The sequence below is a fragment of the Mastigoproctus giganteus genome, chromosome 6 (genome assembly GCF_048544385.1).
Source record: "Mastigoproctus giganteus isolate SK-2022 chromosome 6, ASM4854438v1, whole genome shotgun sequence".
NCBI lineage: Eukaryota > Metazoa > Arthropoda > Arachnida > Uropygi > Thelyphonidae > Mastigoproctus > Mastigoproctus giganteus.
The window spans coordinates 228,288,260-228,306,757 of NC_143580.1; the positions used below are offsets into that span (position 1 = coordinate 228,288,260).

At 40.2% G+C, this 18,498-nt stretch overlaps 1 protein-coding gene across 1 annotated transcript in view; it reads left to right on the plus strand.

Annotated features, from left to right (window-relative positions):
* Positions 1-1,271: 1,271 nt before the first annotated feature.
* LOC150085063 (uncharacterized) overlaps positions 1,272-18,498 on the plus strand; it is a 62,666-nt gene continuing 45,439 nt past the window's right edge. Inside the window, exon 1 of the mRNA XM_090376761.1 lies at positions 1,272-1,317. The gene's annotated coding sequence lies outside the window, so the exon portion shown is untranslated. The remainder of the gene's footprint in view (positions 1,318-18,498) is intronic.

Consider the following 18,498-nt stretch of genomic DNA (forward strand, 5'->3'; position numbering starts at 1 on the left):
GACTTAGTCAGTCTCAGGCGACGGTAGCATGGTTTTTTCTCCCCGAACCTTGGGTTTTTCGTCCAGCAAACAAAAAGTTGACCACAGAATACATGCTATTTACAGACAATAGACACGGAGCAATATGGGCTTAGTCGCTGATGCTCCTAAAATCCTAATACAACAAGTGTATTCTATGGTCTTTAAGTAAGTTACTTCCATTTAACGTGAAAACCCCTAAGAACAGCATTTAATTAATTTATTTTTACGTTCACGGGCTGATCTGCTTGGCGTGTGAGGCTAAAAACACCTATATCACTCAGGGGAATCCTACTCAAAGTAAAATTCCCCTGAGTAATACAGGTGTTTGATCGTCGTCCTCCATTCTCCTAAAATGACTAAACTATTAGCTCCGATTGAAGCTGCCTTTAAGAAGCGTTCCAGTCTCTTTGGATATTTAATCCAAAAATTTAATACCACTGCCACTAGGGACATTCAAAATGTTAGGTTTGATCAATCAAATCTTTTAGACTACTTTACACTTCCGATAGGGAACTTTTCACATTGTCCAAAGAGTCTTCCTTCCTATTTTCGATTGAGAGCTTACCATTGGATTCCCCACCTCCAGTATCTAGAGCAATCCAGCATTTTCGGCAGCTTAGGAGATTGCACAGAAGACAGCAAGATAAGAATATCATTATTTACCATTTTGAACCTTAATGTAACCACCATGACAACAAAACACCAGCTAACAGTCCTCTGCATCTAGTTAACTTTGTGTACTGCTCATTGATTATATGTAGTAGAATAGATAAGGAACGTGTACAGAGAGCAGTCTGCGTCTCTGGCAGTGGCGGTGGCACAATTGATAAAATCACCGTCCTCCCAGTGGTGGTAAAGAATTTTTATGAGCTGTTTTCACTGCGTGTCTTGATTAATTGATCTCAGGCGAGGGTAGCATAGTTTTTTCTTCCGGAAACTTGGGTTTCTCCTCCAACAAATAGATCGATCACAGAACACATGCAATTTACAGACATATTATATACGGTGCAATATGGCCAAAGTCGTTGATGCACCTAAAATCCTACAAAAAACAAACAATGATGGGACCAAACGGAACATATACAGAAAATAAACATAGCGAATAGTTTGATTGAGCCAGCGAGCCTGTTGATAGATTTTGGATAGTTTCCAAATAAATTCGTGCCGTTTTTTCCAAGGTTTTGACAGATATTATATGGAAGCCGCTGTAGATCGCAATTATCCAACGATATGCTTCTAAAAAACAAGTGATACTGAGCTAGTAGACGTGTAGCAAAGGTGAAGTTCAATAAAATAGTGAGTAGTGAAGAAAAGACAGTTACTCCATTTATATTTTTCTGCGCATATTTACTTTATTAGTATAAACTGATAAAAAACGTTACACAGCCATTTGTGTAGCAGTTATTGATGTGCAACGAGAAGTGCGCATGTGCAGCAAAACCAAAAGATCACCTTGTAATCCTTTGAACCTGTGGCTCAGCTTCACCAATAGAAATTTTGATTTGGTCGCCTGATAGCTATTATTATTACATGTTAGCGACTTTCCATGAAAGCCCTATGGTCTACGATACTTTGAAACCAGTTCTGTACAATATAAAAAATGAAAATTTCTTTATGTGGAACAGCAAGAGTCTGATAAGTAGGATGTGGTAAACGTTAGCGAACCCGTTATTAAAAAAATAATAATAATAAAATAAAGGTTTGAGGAAAGAAAGTAAAGGTCAAAGCTGCTGCTTGACTTTTACTTTCCTTAAACCTTGACTTTCTGCAATCGAACTTTGACAATATTGAAGTCCTCGGTGACTTTCATTTTAACTGGTTTCCTTTTATAACTTACTAATATAATTTAGACATTGCACAACAAAGATAAACCATAGTTACAGGCCATTGTACTTTAACACGCAAGTAAAGTTGGTGACAGGATGTACAAGGCTAGTACAATACGAAGGAGATATTGTTTGATTACTTATAAAACTTGTTATAGTGTTTTGTGGAAGATGCCACCGGTGGTTTGCCACATCTGTGCATTATAAAACTTATTTCAGTAGTATAGAATAGTAAGCCAAAACGTTACGATTTTGTAGCTTCCCCACTGCAATCTTTTGTCGCCGAACATCAGTGGTCCGTTTGTTTACAGTTTCCAATTCGATCGCTGATATAAAAAACCTGCACTACCTCACAGAAATATAAGATACCATCATGTTTGGAAAAAGCATGAGTTTAAAGACAAAAGCTAATAAAGTGTAGGCCCACCTGGCCCCAATGACACCATCGATCTGTTGTGGAACACATTCGACTAATTCGTTAGTTACAGCTGTCAATAAGATATGTATCGTCAGTTCAACTGTAGGAGAGAAACGTATTGACTGCTCCCTGATTCAGCTTTTCCCTCCATTCTAAAGATCCAGTCCAGATTCAGGTTGCTAGTTGTTAGACTATTTTTTTTTTTTTTCTTAAATCAGGTTTATACACTCTTAGAGATGGACCATTATCGTGCTGGTACATGGAAAGCCCATTTCCATAAAACCAACAGAGTTTGGGAACAACAAGATGGCAAAAATATTCCTATATAAGAAGAGAAAACCCGTAATGTTTAGGTTACCAGAGAACAACTTCATCTACCCATCTGCACTATACGTATAAATGTATAAATTGCGTGTGAAAATTCCTGGCATCATTTACGGAATTCGAACCCGGACCTTTTACACCCAATGTCAGGTTCGTTAGTTGGTTGTTGTAGAGTTTAGGCGCATCAACAACTTAGACCATATTGCGCTGAATATAACATGTCTGTAAGCTGCGTGTGTTCTGTGATCGATTTACTGTTTACTGGACAAAAAACCGTGCAACCCTCGCGTGATTGATGGGATTCGAACTTTGGTCTTTTCCCCACATCGAACCCTCGTGGGTTCGATGTGGGAAAGAGGGTGATTATAACCAATGCTCGAGGACTTCTAAGATGATCACTGTATTACTTGGTATTTGTCTACATTGGAAAGTTAATTTGCACTCCAACGTTCTGTTATCATCAGACATAATGAGTAAAATTAACAGTAAACTCATGATACAATTCATTCTATTGTATATCACAGTGTTTCTTAAATCTAAAATTCTGAAAGTGTGGAGCTCGCCCCATCTGGGAACACAGTTGGTATTTTTGGGGAAATACTTGTTTTCATGAAGCATTTTTTAACGAAATGTAGATAAACCATCCTATTAATCCAAATACCAAGCGTTTTTTATTTAATTCTATTATTCGTATTTTATTTCTTTGAGATTAAATATATTGATTTATAAAAGTATGTATATTTGTAGCTAAATTTTATGTCAGTTCTGTTTATTTACCTTTGTTCTGAAACTTTGTGAGCACGTGATCGTGAAATTTATGGAAAATTTGAAGGGGCTCAAGGTATAAAAGTTTGGGAACATCTGTCATACCATTTGCAAAATGTTTAAGAGATGTAATTTTAAATATAGATATCAGATGGCAGCACTGTGCAACATAATATTTTCACGAGGTAAAACTGATATCGAACATATCGGCTTACCTTATGAAAATGAAATACAAATCGACAATACCATTAACATTAAATAGATGAAATGGTATAGCTACTACAGTCAGAGATTATTATTTAAAACAGAGGCATTCAATAAATTGAGAAAAGAGCTAAAGCTTCAACCACTACCGGTTATAGCTTTCAAAATCCTTCTGGAAAATGGGATTTTGTCTGTTCCAGCGACTGGGGTCATCAATCATTTCTATATAACCCTGTATAGAAACAGCGATCTGTTAGAAACATGCAAAGCATTTCTCTACCAATATTGCCATTTTGTTAACTTGTTTTTTGTTTAACATTTCGTTTCTTTGTCTTCGACTTTCCTTTTATTTGTTGATGCGGTTTATACATAAAATTGCCATCTATTTGAGTAAACACACATATCAAATATCTTCTATAATTTTACTAAAATAAGGCTAAAGAACATTGTAAATAACTGTATTCTTGATTAATTTTATAAATTTAAATATCTCATTGTAATTGGTATTTTTTTCGAGTTGATATCATCAAATAAATATGCATTGTTTTGAAAATATTCGCTTACTTTCAAAAGTGAAATATGAAAGCAATTTTTAGTTGTTTATTATGCTAATTTTCGGTCAAAGTTATCCTTTGGCTAAAACTAAGCTGCAGCGCCATCTTTCTCGCAAATATCAATAAATGCAAAATAATTTGATTTAAAAATCTTTGCAAGGTAGTTCTAGAATTAAAAGATATGCTTTCTCGCAAATATGAATAAATACAAAACAATTTGATTTAAAAATCTTTGCAAGGTAGTTTAGTTCTAGAATTAAAAGATATCTCTTGGCTAAAAATACTACAGCGCCATCTTTCTCGCAAATATCAATAAATGCAAAATAATTTGATTTAAAAATCTTTGCAAGGTAGTTGTAGAATTTCTTGAATATCTTTGTACTTAAATTTCAGAACATAAAAAGAAGTTATAAGCACCATATCCCCGATTTTTTTACTAATAAAAAAATGTGTTTGAGTTCTATACTTATTTTCCAAAACATTTCAATATTTTGCATATTTTAATATTTCATGCTATTCAAAGGACTGCCTAGTAACGCGGATTAAATGCGAAAAATGTTATACTCCATGTCAGTATGGGCATTAAGTCATAAAAAAAGAAAAGAAATATTGTCTGAAATACGTAAAGCGATTGCATAAACTACCTTCAGATGGGCTATTAATTTATCGGAATTGCCTTAAATTTGCAAAAGGTATGGCTAATGGAGGCTCATTGTTTCAGACTGAGGCAATTTTGATAACTTTATCTTCGGCTATTTATAGCCTAACATGACCTACTTTGATAAAGTGATATTCTGCAGCTGTTTCGCAATAAGCTTCAGAAAAATTGACTTTAATTCTATTATTAGGCATTGATCTCTGTAGGCAGTCCACGAAAGGTTTAATATCAAAGAACCAGCTAATTCCCCTGAACTCTAAAACCGATTTTACACCGATCTTAGAATTTTGTAAAGAACATTTCAACGCCTTCAAATTTTATTAAAAAAATAAAAATAAAAATAGCTTTGAGAGAAAAATGAGGGGGGGGGATTATTCAATTCGTACTGAGTTAGCCGATCTCACACATGGATGTTGGACCTCAGAATTTTACGTTAGGTGAAATTTCCTGATCACTTAATTAGGACAATGAAGAGACAGGATTGCACAGCCTTCCAAAGTGGTATGTCGGTGTGCCCTAGTAGGTGACACAGCAAAGAGGATAGTTACACTTTTCAGGGGTTGAAAGGCTAGTGTCATTCGAATCTTTAACTAATGAAAAAATGCCCGGATAACATCTCTGAATTGTCGTAACTACAGCCCAAAACGTAGGGAGACATTAGCGAAGTGCTGGATGGATGGCTTAGCTTCTGCATTCACTGTGGAAACATCACAAGGCATCAGTGCCCCCACCACACGAAGAATACTACACTGAAAGGACAGATTTCATGGGATACCTGGTTACTGGGCAATGCGACGGTGTCACCCCTGTTGCAAGTGGATGAACCACCCGCTTGGTAGGTATATAGGTACACTGCATCACTACATTCTCATAGACGGTAATTAGATATCATTATGGATAAACGTCGTGAGTGAACCGACTTTGAGAGAGGGATGATAGCGGTTGCCCGACGCATAGGTCACTCGATCGCGGAGGTGGTACAGAAATTGCACTGTCCCCGTTCGACAGCATCATGAGTGTATCAGGAATACGCTATTTCCGGAATAACATCTCATCGTAGAGTGTGGCGCTGTGGGCAGAGAAAGGTGGTGGATGAACGTGGCCGTCGACGTCTGTCTCGCACTATTTCAGCCAACCGGAGAGCGACAGCGGCACAAATCAACGAGGGAGGTGACAGAAACGTCTCCACCAAGATCATTAGCCACAATAGGTTTTGGGACCCACCAGAGTCCAATTGCGAACACCACGACACAGGACTCTATGCCTCAATTGGGCGAAAGAACATCAGCACTGGACCCCTGGATGATTGGAGACGGGTCTCTTCGCCCAATGAGTCTCGTTTGCAGTTATTTCGAGCGGACTGGAGGGAGTGTATCTGGCAGAAACCGCACGAAGCTAGGCACTCGTCACGTCAATAAGGAACTGTTCAGGCAGGTGGACGGTACGTAATAGTCTGGGGCGCGTTCAACTGGCACACGTTGGGACCTCTGGTACGTCTAGACGCATCTCTGAACGGTCCAGGTTACGTATCCATCTTTGCAGACCATCTGCATCCCTTCAGGGTCATCGTGCACCCACAGGGCAGTGGACTATTCCAGCAGGACAATGCGCCTCCCCACAGAGCTGTGGTGAATAGAACATGGTTTTAAGAGCATTCAGAAGATTTTATCTGCCCCGGACAGCGGCACAGCAAGCATGAATGAAAATACCTGTGGAACGCTTTTGTGAACTAGTGGACGCAATGCCTCCCGGTATGACTGCCCTTATTGAGGGAAAGGTGGGCCTGTCCATTACTAGGGTTACTAGCTAGGTATCCCATGATTTCTGTACACTCAGTGTACGCACTACGTGAGTAGGATGTCTTCACGGAAGGCACTTGATGTCCATCACTGGCTTTATTGTTATTAAATCTAATATACACTACAAGAAGTTTTCCAGTTAAAGCGTACAATAGAGCAGTATTCAGTACAGTACATGTTCGCGCGAGTATTACAGTGATTATTATCAGTATCCTCTCTTTCCTGACCAAAGAGAGATTTAAGTCATGCTGCTTATAAGTGCCATAGTTTTTTTTTTTTTTTAAAGAAGGATTTCTTGGATATCTGTAATCTCGATCTGTTAATGCGAATGGTAATCATCTGTCTCGTAGCTTAAGATGGTATAGGAGGTGCTCAAAAAAATTGCATCACTTGCAAAATTCACAGAATTTCTCTGAAATTTTGCAATATATCATATACCTTTTGTAATAACATTACCGTATTGCATCTCTAACAAGCATCCATCCATCCATCCAAACATCCATCTCTAACAAGCTCTCTTAGATGATGTCACATGCCATGCATGATTGAATCACCCTAGTGGTAGTATAAATACAGTGCACATGCCACGAGCCCAGAACTCTGTGCTATTGCAATGGCTGTTTTCAAAATTAACACCATGTAGGAAAAGTGTTGCTGCTGCCTTGAATTCAGAGGGACATTCTATGAATGAATCAACTTAAAGGATTCACTGTAATCAGTCAACAGTGGCACGTTTGTTACGAAAATTATCAGAAACTGGCAGTCTAAACAGATAGAAAGGAAGTGGAAGTCTACTAATATCTTCTGTAGTGCTGGACAGATTTCTGGTCCTGTGTGTCTGAAACAGAAGATCCTCATCAACAGATCTCAAAACAGCATGGGGGAAGGATAGAGGAGTAAAGCAATACTACTGCACTACGTACATGCTTTTCTCATTGGGATTAGCATTAGCATTAGCATTAGCATTAGTAGAGGCATTTGATGCAAGAAAGCAAGCTTATGCAGCATCAGCCAAAAAAAAAAAAAAAAAGTAACATAAATAAATAAAAATAACCACTTCCACTTCACCCCTCTGTTCGTTCGAAATACCTGTCCAGCTGAGCCTTAAACTTATTGAGGCTATCAACTTCCACGACAAGGGATGGAAGTCTGTTCCACCCACCAACCACCCGCTGGCTAAAGGCAAACTTCCGCACATCTATCCTACATCTGTCTTTCCTCAATTTGAATTTATGCCCTCTCAGGTGATTTTTCTGAGCTAGAGGAAGAATCCCATCAGCATTGAGCATGCTCAAACCATTCAAGGCTTTGTACACCTCTATCAGATCACCCCGCTGGTGCCTAGTTTCCAGACACTGTAATTTGCAAAACTTAAGCCTTTCTTCGTAAGAGAACCCCTTTGTCCCATTCACCAATCTAGTTGCCCTTCTCTGTACTCGTTCCAGCAGCTCTACATCCTTCCTGAAATGAGGCCTCCAGGCCTGTATACAGTACTCTAGGTGTGGCCTGACCATTGCCTTATACAAGGGAATAATCACCTCCTTATCCCTGCTAGAAAAATTCCTATATATCATTGACAATACACCATGAGCTACTCTTGCAGCTCGTCTGCACTGCTCAGAGAACTTCATATCTGCCTGCACCACCACCCCCAGGTCCCTTTCATTCTCTACCACTGTCAGTGTAGTACCACAGAGTTGATACGTTGCTCTGGGGTTGCTGTTTCCCATATGTAGTACTTTACATTTGTCAATGTTAAACTTCATTTGCCACCTCGAAGCCCATCTGCTCAACCTTTCCAAATCCTGTTGCAGCAGCATAGTGTCAGTAGTGTCCTTGACAACCCTGCCAACCTTCGTATCGTCTGCAAACTTGGACATTAAGCCTGATATACCATCATCAATATCATTTATAAATACAGAAAACAATAAAGGCCCCAATACTGAACCCTGAGGGACTCCACTAATAACATTAGTCCACGATGAGCAGTGTCCATTGATTACCACTCTCTGTCTTCTCCCCCTCAACCACCCCTTTATCCATAGCAGCAACTTGCCTCCAATGCCACACTGCTCCAATTTGTGCAGCAGTCTTCCATGTGCAACAGTATCAAAAGCCTTTCTAAGATCCAAGTATATAATATCAAAGTTATTCCCTGCATCCAGTTCTTTTGTGACTGCATCATAGTATCCAATCAAATTGGTCAGGCAAGACTTCCCCTTAACTGTCCTAGCTATAACTGAAGTCTTGTCTAGATGATCCTGCAGTGCTTCTTTCACCAGTGCCTCCATTAATTTTCCGGGAACAGAAGTTAAACTCACAGGTCTATAGTTACTTGTGTCAGCCTTTGATCCCCCTTTGTGAATTGGGGTCACATTTGCACATCTCCAGTCAATGGGTACCTCCCCTGAGTCCAAGGAAGCTCTCATAATTATGGCTAAGGGTTTGCTTACTTCCTTTGCTGCCTCCTTTAATATAACTGGATAGATCCCATCCACCCCAGGTGCCTTTCTTGTGTTTATCTTCAACAATTTCTCCTCCACTTTGCTCTCAGTTATTACAAGATTCTCTAGCTTACTGCTAGAGTTGAATACACCTCTGGCATTCCCCTCGCTGAATAACTCCTCATGTGTGAATGTCGATGCAAAATATTCATTTAGTTTGTTAGCTACCCGAGCAGGGTCATCAACAGTTGACCCATCGATCTCAAGTGGACCAATCTGATTCATCCCCTTCCTTCTAGAGTTTACATAAGTAAAGAACTCTTTGCTGTTTTTCTTCGCATCCCTTGCCAAGGATCTCTCGTAATCTGCCTTCGCCTGCCTAACCTCCTTTGTAACTTGGTTACAGATCAACTTGTATCTATCATAGGCGTCCGTGTCACGTGTTAATTTGTATGTATCCCATGCATTTTTCTTCTCTGCCATATGCCTCATTAGTGCATCTGACAACCATTTAGGCCTAAACCTAGTAGCATTAGTAGCATGTTGCCCAAGAAAAAGGCCTCTTTTGGCACAAAAAATGAAAGCCCAGCGTCTAAAGTGGGCAAAAAACCGTGCGCGTTGGTCTGAGAATCAGTGGAAATGAGTTATTTTCTCTGATGAATCAAAATTCAACTTGCATGGTTCAGATGGCCAGCAGACTGTTAGACGAAGAAGAGAAGAAGAATTTCATTCTGACTGTATCGTCTCCACAGTGAAACATTTTGCATCTCAAATGATATGAGGCTGTATTTCTCATAGAGATTTAGTCGTCTTGATTTTGTGAAGGGTACAGTAAATTCTTGAGACAAAATTACTTCCCGTAATTAGATAGAGATCACTATGGGGATGTTGCCAATTGCATTTTTCGGGACGACTCAGCTCTATGTCATAAAGCCAAACCCCTAAGCAGAAACCCTTCATAAAACTAGAAATATTTTTAAATTTATGAAACGTGACACTCTTGCTTAAATAATGTAATTTATTTCACTGTGTTTACTGTCCACAGGTGCAAAAATGGTTGAAGGATAAATCAATTTTCGCAATAACATGGTCTGAGAACAGTCCGGAACTCAATCGAATTGAAATTTGTTGGCAAATGAATTTTTCAGTAACAAAAGACACCAAAAAACTTAGAGAGCTGCAAGAGACATTAATCCGTGCTTGGTGCCATGAGATTTCCAGGAATACATTCAGAACCTTATCCAATCGATCATTGCCACGACGATGTGCTGCAGTCATCAAAGCAAGGAGTAGACCAATGAAATATTAGTCTGCATTTTGTTGTGTATTTGGTTATATGGTCCAATGTCATCCAAGTATGAGCAAAGTAAAAATAAATCACTGCTTTCATAGAATTTTTATTGAATAAATGAACCAGAAGTAACATGCAGTTATTTTTTAGAAAAGTACTTTCATTATACATTTACCCATAAGGCATAAAGTTAAATTTTTCTGCAATTAATAGTTTCATATATCTATTTCCAAAAATGAGATTACGCAATTTTTTCCAGCAGCAATGTAAGTCCAGAGGAAATACAAATTTGTATGATACAGAGACTTAAGATACAAAGATTCCTGCTTCCAAAGATTGCATCATGAAGTAGGAGCATAAATTGGGATAGAAGATTCCATGATAGAACATAGGATTATGTCTAGAAAGACAGTGGATGAATTTCATTTGCAGTAGTTCTATGTGCCGTGAATTGTGCCGTGAGAGTTCCATATCTGGGTAGAAAACTCCAATATGGGAAGGGGAGTTGCTTTAAACAGAAGCAGTTTGTTACAGGGTTTTAGGCGCATCAGCACCTTAAGCCATATTGCGCCGCATAATATGTCTGTAAATTGTGTGTTCTGTGGTTGAATTCCTGCTTGCTGGATAAAAATTTGAGTTTTCGGGAGGAAAAACCATGCTGCCTTCGCCTGAGACCAATTAAGTCAGCCACGTTATGAAAAATGGCCATAAAAATTCCTCATGTAATCAACGCATTTTCAAACTCGGCATTTTTCCACCTGGTGAAGGGTTCTATCAAAACTGTGTTAACCGCGAAGGCTAGAAGCACAGAGAATCGAGGATCTTTGTATGTTTAACGTTTGATGAAGTTAATTTGTTTTTTTGTTTGGTTCGAAATTTAACTATGTTTATCAAAATAGCATCTTTTTGTAAACATAACTCCCAGATCTTTAGCATCAAAAACCCTGGGAACCGGAATGCTATTGATCGAATTTTGTGTTTCTAAAAACTTAACTCTCCTTGAACCTGAGAACGTAAGTGAACATTTCCTACGGTAAACGTCAAGATAATTTAAGGCAACCCAATAAGCGAAAGAATTTATGGCGGCTTGAAGGTTATTTGCATCGATTTGATTATTGATCGGTGAGCAAAGTTTTACATCATCGTGAAACATTAATATCTTGACGTAGAGACTGGGGCCTCAACAAGAGAACCCTGGCACTCTATTATAAGACAGTTTTCATACCAGCAATCTCATATGTTTCGGCCATATGGTACGATAAGACCACACTAGTAGTGAATAGAAGAACGCTGGATTCTACCCAGCGATCCATCCTCCGTGCCATAACCCGCGCCTGCAGTACAGTGAGTACACCAGCCTTACAAGTAATAGCAGGAACGCTCCCATTAGACCTAGAAATCGTTAGAACTGGAATGCTCTATTACCTTTCCAAAGGAGTCCCAGTTACCTTCCTGAATTTTACAACTGATCCCACTAATAATAGGAAGGCAGAAAAAGTACGCTTACAGAACCACCTGCTACAGGAGTGGCAAAACAGATGGGCTGGTACCACCAAAGGAGAGATCACCCGCAAGTTTTTTCCACACACAAACAGAGTATACCCGAAATCACCATCATGGTACTTCCCAGGACTTCATACAACGTACTTAATAACAGGGCATGGCCCCTTCAATGCAAAGCTTGCTGGCTTCAGACTCACAGATAACCCACATTGCACTTGTGGAGAAATAGAAGACTGGAACCATCTTATGTTTGACTGTCCCATATATGAAGACCTAAGATGTATTCTAATTGCAAAAGTGAGATATCTTCCAAGAGGACAAGAATTTCTCCTCCTTGAAACCGAAGAGGATTATAAAGCATTGTCACGATTCGCCCAGGACCTCTTCGCGAGAAGAAGGGTACAAATTGCCATTCACTGAGAAAAAGAAGAATTGCCACTCAACCATGACAACGCAAAGACAAAACTAATCACCAACCAGCATTTCTCCTCTTTAAATGAAAGAAGATTAAAACCGAAAAACTTGATGATAGACTGCAAACACAACCTCAACAACCTGAACTGCAAAGACAGGACTTGTCCCAGGAATGACATACAATCCTAGAAGTTGACATCTCTTTAGAAGAAGTAGAACTCAAATAGAAGACCTACCATGGACTTGACCTCATTGCAGCTCTGCTGCCAGCGCAACAGGCTATACCTGTGCTCTCTTGCACGGTACTTTCTTTCCACTTCCCTGAGGAGGGAAGGAGATGGTTTCACTGTCTCTTCCCCTCCTCGCCCTCCTTTTCCTCCTAGTGGGACATGGGCCTGCCCCACTGACCACAGGGGTCACCTTCTCTATCGACCCCTTACTTCCTATTTTCTCCCCCCTAGCCTTCAGTCTCTTCCCTACTCTGTTCACTTTCACAGCGTAACCCCACATAGTCTAAATTTAAATCTCTGACCTGGGGTCACCTTCCCTATTGGCTCCATATTTCTGGCTTTCCCCCACCTGTCTTCAGTCTCCCCCCTACTCTGCCTAAACACTAGCGGATGTCAAAATTATAAAAAAAAAAAAAAAAAAAAAAAATTGTCAAAATTCCAAATGCATACGAAAACCTCTTTCAGTGTACCTTTCAGCGACTACTTCCCAATACTATTAAATTATTTTATTTTATTTATTTATTTTATTTTATTTTTTTTATTTTTTTATTTTTATTTTATTTTATTTATTTATTTTATTTTATTTTTTTTATTTATTTATTTTTATTTTTATTTTATTTTATTTTTTTATTTATTTATTTTTATTTTATTTTATTTTATTATTTTTTTTTTTTTTAGGTCCTTGCCACTGAAATCTCAGGAAATTAGGTGCCAGGACCTGCCAGAGTGAACACGTAAAATTACTGGGTACCTGGTCTGCCTCCCCGAGGCATAGTGTGGACAACGTTGGGCCCCAGCAGGGGTCTAGCGGCTAAATGGCCAGAAGAACAACGAAACACAACACTACACTCATACAATATCCATACACTTTTAAATCTCTGGCCTTCCCAGTGAACTGGTACACCTACAATGAAAGCAACGCGGAGATGGGGGAAACCCCTGGTACCGTTAGACACGAACACACTATACACTATACCTCTCTTGATAGCTGACCAGACTGGTTCGCAGGGACTACCCCCAGGGGTATGTTCTGGGGCCGCTCCTGTGGATCGTGATTTTAGATGAGTTCCTAGCTATGGAGCTTGGTGACAGCTCCCAGGCTTTTGCTGATGACTTAATTTTGACAATCGCTGCAGACAGCAGGGCCCAGCTCAAAACCAGGCATTGAGGATCCTACAAGACTGGGCACAAACCCACTTCTTAAAAATCTTACCAACCAAGGCGTCCTCCATCTTACTTAAGGGAACCCTCAACCTACAGAGACCACCACAGATAAAAGTTAATACAACTATCAAACTGGTAAACCAGCTAAAATATCTTGGCGTCATCTTGGTCCCAAATCTATGATTTCAACACCACTTGAAGCACATAAGAACGAAGATTAAGAATTATTCCGCACTCGTTGCCAGAATCAAAATACGGGATTGGGGACTCAATAAGCGCACCCTGTCACTCTATCATAAAACTACATTCCTACCTGCAGTAACTTACGTTTCTCCTGTTTGGTTCCGTAAAGCTCTAACCGCAGCAAACCGAAGAACATTGGACACAATCCAACGGTCGATCACCATCACCCGTGCCTCCTGTAAAACCAGTACACACGCCCTCCAGATCCTTGCTGGGGCCCTCCCTCTGGACCTTGATATAATCCACTGTGGTATGGCATATTGCATTGCCAAGGGATTTCACTTTTTTGAATTTCAACATAGACCCAACAGAGAATCCGAAGGCAGAGAAAACTAGACTCCAAAGGCATCTAAAGCAGGCATGGCAAGATCGATGAACTGCATCAACAGAAGGCGAAATCACAAAAAACATTTTCCCAGTATTGACAGGGGGTATCCAAAGCCCCCAACTTGGTTCCATCCCAGACTATTCACAACTTACCTACTGACTGGCCAGGGATCATTCAACGCAAAATTAACCAATTTTGGGATCGTCGAGGACCCACTGCACATGCGGGGAGGCAGAGACGTGGCACCATATTACGTTTGACTGTACCCATTATGAGGACCTTCGCTGCCAGTTAATGACAACAATCACTTCTTCCCGCGGAATCTGGAATCACATCATCTCCTCGACTCACCAGAAGAGTACAAGGCTTTTACTTAGTATGCACAGGAACTTTTTGCCCGACGCAGGATATTAATTCCACAGAGATGGCATCAACAATGCCATCTACAGAGACCACTAGCATGAAATTTACTGATGAATGCCATGGAATTGACTTTATGACTAAATTGATTGGAAGTAGACAAACTGACCTGACATAAATGACATAAACTGACCAACAAAATAAATACTTCTAATGAAAGACAACTGAAAAATAACAAAACCCGACTTGACAACTCTGAACTTGAAACTGCACCTTGAAAATAACACTTACTGGACAGCATACCCTAGGGACTCACTGGGAACCGACATGTACTACTACCAAATTACTGACTTGAAACAATGACAGGGAAATCAAACTGTTAGCTCACGAATACTGTCATGGATCTTTTAAATGAACGCCGTAGAACTGACTATATGGCTATACTCTAAACTGATCAGAAACTGACAAACCATTGGACGAACTGACAAACCATTGGACGAACTGACAAACCATTGGACGAACTGACAAAATAATGATGCTTCCAATGAGAGACACAGGGAATTGAAACCACCTAACTTGAAAACCCTGAACTTAAAATTGCATCCTGAGAATAAAAACACCTATCGGATGGATCAATACCCTCAGGACCCACTGATAATTGATATATACTACTACCAATTACTAACTTGAAACAATGGCAGTGAAATCAAACTGTTCGCTGACGACCTACCTTTGTTGACCAGGAGCGATCTTATAAGCCGGATGTGTCGTACTTCGATCGGGAACCAGCACAGACACTGGAGCTGCACCATGGTTGTCCTTGAGAAATGGAAACTTAGACCATTAACTCCTAACTGTGACTTAGTCCTATTAGAGGCAATTAAACTGGACATGATCTCACCAGACAATGGCCATTGATAAGGCAGGGAAGACCCAAGAAACACCCGGAGGAAGCAAAAAAACACTAAACACCAGCCTTCTGCATGTACTTCTTGTCTGGAATAATGGATCCATTACCTGACAGTGACTGTTGACATTGGCGACCTGAACAGGTCGCCAATTCACTTTTAAATCCCATCGTTTAAAAGTGAATCCTGCGCCAGGATTCACTTTTAAACCTCATCCCTTGGGCAGGGGAGAAAGAAACGGTTTCCGTCCCTTATATTTTTTTATTATATTATTTTTTTCCCTACATATTTTTTTAGGCCTTACCTCTGAAATAAAAAAATAAATAAGATCTTTATTGTAAAGTTCATCGTACACGCAGGTACCACGACCCTACAATACCCTTCAAGGCATCATGCCAGAGGTTATCTTCCGAAATTAGGTGGCAAGGCCTGCCAGAGAACTTAAGCGATCCCTCTAGTGCCTGACCTGCCTCCTCGGGGTTAAGTGTGGGCAACGGGGGGTCCCGCTAGGAACCCAACGCCTAAATGGTTAGAAGAACATCATAACATGACAGTACACAACGCTAACACACACATTACACTTTTTAAACCTCTGGCTTTTACAGAGTTCTGTGATACACAGAGTACACAATGCGGAGATGGGGGGAAACCACTGGGGCCGTTAGACTTCGAACACTTTACCTCTCTTAATACCCAGACTGAGCGTCTAGGTATCAATAGAATACACTCACAGGGCGTGGATGTATTCTATTGGTACAAAGCATGCTTAGAAACCATCGTATTAGCAAAATTAAACAGACGTTATACGGTTATACACTGTGCGAAAAAATATTGTTTGAGTGGGTAACACAGTTGTATCATAACTGTCATTCCCATACAGGGTGGAAAGGCCGGCTTCGAATCCCAACGGCGACGCGAGGAACTTTTATGGACTTGTTTCCTTCAGTGGCACAGTTATTAGGTCTCAGGCGTAGATGGCAGGGTTTTTCCCCCCGGAGAAATTCTAGTTTTTCGTCCAGCAAAGAAGGCAAATTAACCAGAGAACACAGACACACAGACAAAAGACACATGGGTAGGTGAAAGTAACTTTCTAAGTGACCCTAATATAATAGTGGACAAAATTAACAGAACACGTAGAAAACGTGGTGTAACTCATGCAGCTTGCGATGAAGCAGGACAAAATTTGATATAGTGATATACCATAGAATAACGATGAAATGAGGAGGGAGCCAGAATCTTCGGAGAGGTATAAGAGGCATTTACAGGGGGTTGCATAAGAATTTCCAAAAAGGCCACACATTATAGAAGTCGAAGCAAAATGCTCGAAAATACGGTCACATGACATCAGTACGGTATATGATCCCTTCCAATGGCTAAACAGGCCTGAAAGCAGTGAACCATGCTCCACATAAGGGTATCTATAAGATTCCGTGGCAACAAATCCCATTCTTCCACCAGCGCAGACTATAGCTCACCAAGTGACCGAGGAGTTGGCTGTCGCCGTGCAATGCGAGGCAAAAGGGTGCCCCACACATGTCGATCGGATTTAAGTCTGCTGATCGTGCTGACCACGACAGTAGTTCAATATCTTCAGTTTCAAGATATTTGTTCATCACTTGGGCTGTGGGTGGAGTGGCGTTGTCGTGGACGAAAAGAAAATCTGGGCTAACCGCACCCCTAAAAGGTCGCACACAGGGTTCGAGAATCTCTTCTCGGTACATCTTCGCAGTTACAGTACCTCTATCAAAAACGAGGGGGTGCAGCTGTTGATCATTATTCCGACCCACACGAGAACACCGCCTCCATCGTAAGTGTTCCTTTCTCTGACATTGGGATGTTACCAGATGAAATAGCGTCTATAATCTGTTTCTAGGCTAAAATGGGACTCATGAAATAGGACTGTACCCCGTTTGTCAGGGCTCCAAGTCACATGTTCATGGCACCAGTTTCGACGAGCTCTGTGGTTTGTGGTTAATGGGATACAAACCACTGGCTTCCTTGGATTTGTCAACTTGAATTGAGCTTTCTTAACACAGTCCGGTTGGAAATGTTTTCACCTGTGGCCGCAGCAATCTCAAGAGACAGTTTGTGACAGGACATCATAGGGTTATCTTGCTGTTAGAGCCAGATAGTGGTCTGTTCTGGTTGATATAGCCCTCGCCAACTCTTATTCTAATGGGTTCTGCCTCCTGGAACTGCTTCCATATTGTCGTGACGATCCCGTGTGATACATTAAGCAACGTGCTACATCCGCCTGCGCTGCCCGGCTTAAAGTCGTCCAATGGCCCTCCATCTCAAACGATCATCTAAATCCTGAGTACTAGAGATGTGGCTTTCCCACTGAGCAAGCCAAAAAACGGGAATGAAGTAATGTGGTCGCAAACCGTGTTTTTATAGGCATGAATAATTTGCATAATGTTCTACTCTGTAAGGTGTAGATCGATTTCTATTGGATATTCGGAATCTGTAATGAGTTCCGAACAACTATAATGAAATTTCATAAAATAATCTTCTCGTGAGGATTGTTTCCTGAAAATTTAGTACAGTTGTTAATATTAATCATTTCAATATTTTTTGCTGTAAATTTTTCAATGCTTAATAAAAAATCTTAAAATACTTTATAGTGTTTTTTTTTTAACATTAAACTTACATTGTCATAGTTAATAACTTAAAAAAAATTACCAAAAACTGTGGTCATGCTCCATGATTCCAAACTTTTAGACAGGAGTGTACACTCTGATCGGTAGTGCTCTCCGGGAAATTTCCACAGCGAAACATGTCCAGAGCGAGATTCATCACTCCATAACACTTTCTGCAACTGTTCTACTGTTCACGAACTCTAGCAGTGTCAGAAAAGTGAATTTTAGGTGGTTCAGACGAGTCGCATCGAGCGCACAGAAAGGTTACTGATGTGGCATCAACTACCATCCACATTCACAGTATAAGTTCCGATCTACAACCCATACTGGCTTCTAACGTACTGCGCACAGACAGATCCATGAAATTTATATTGGTACTTCTGGACCGATAATCCAGCATGGTGG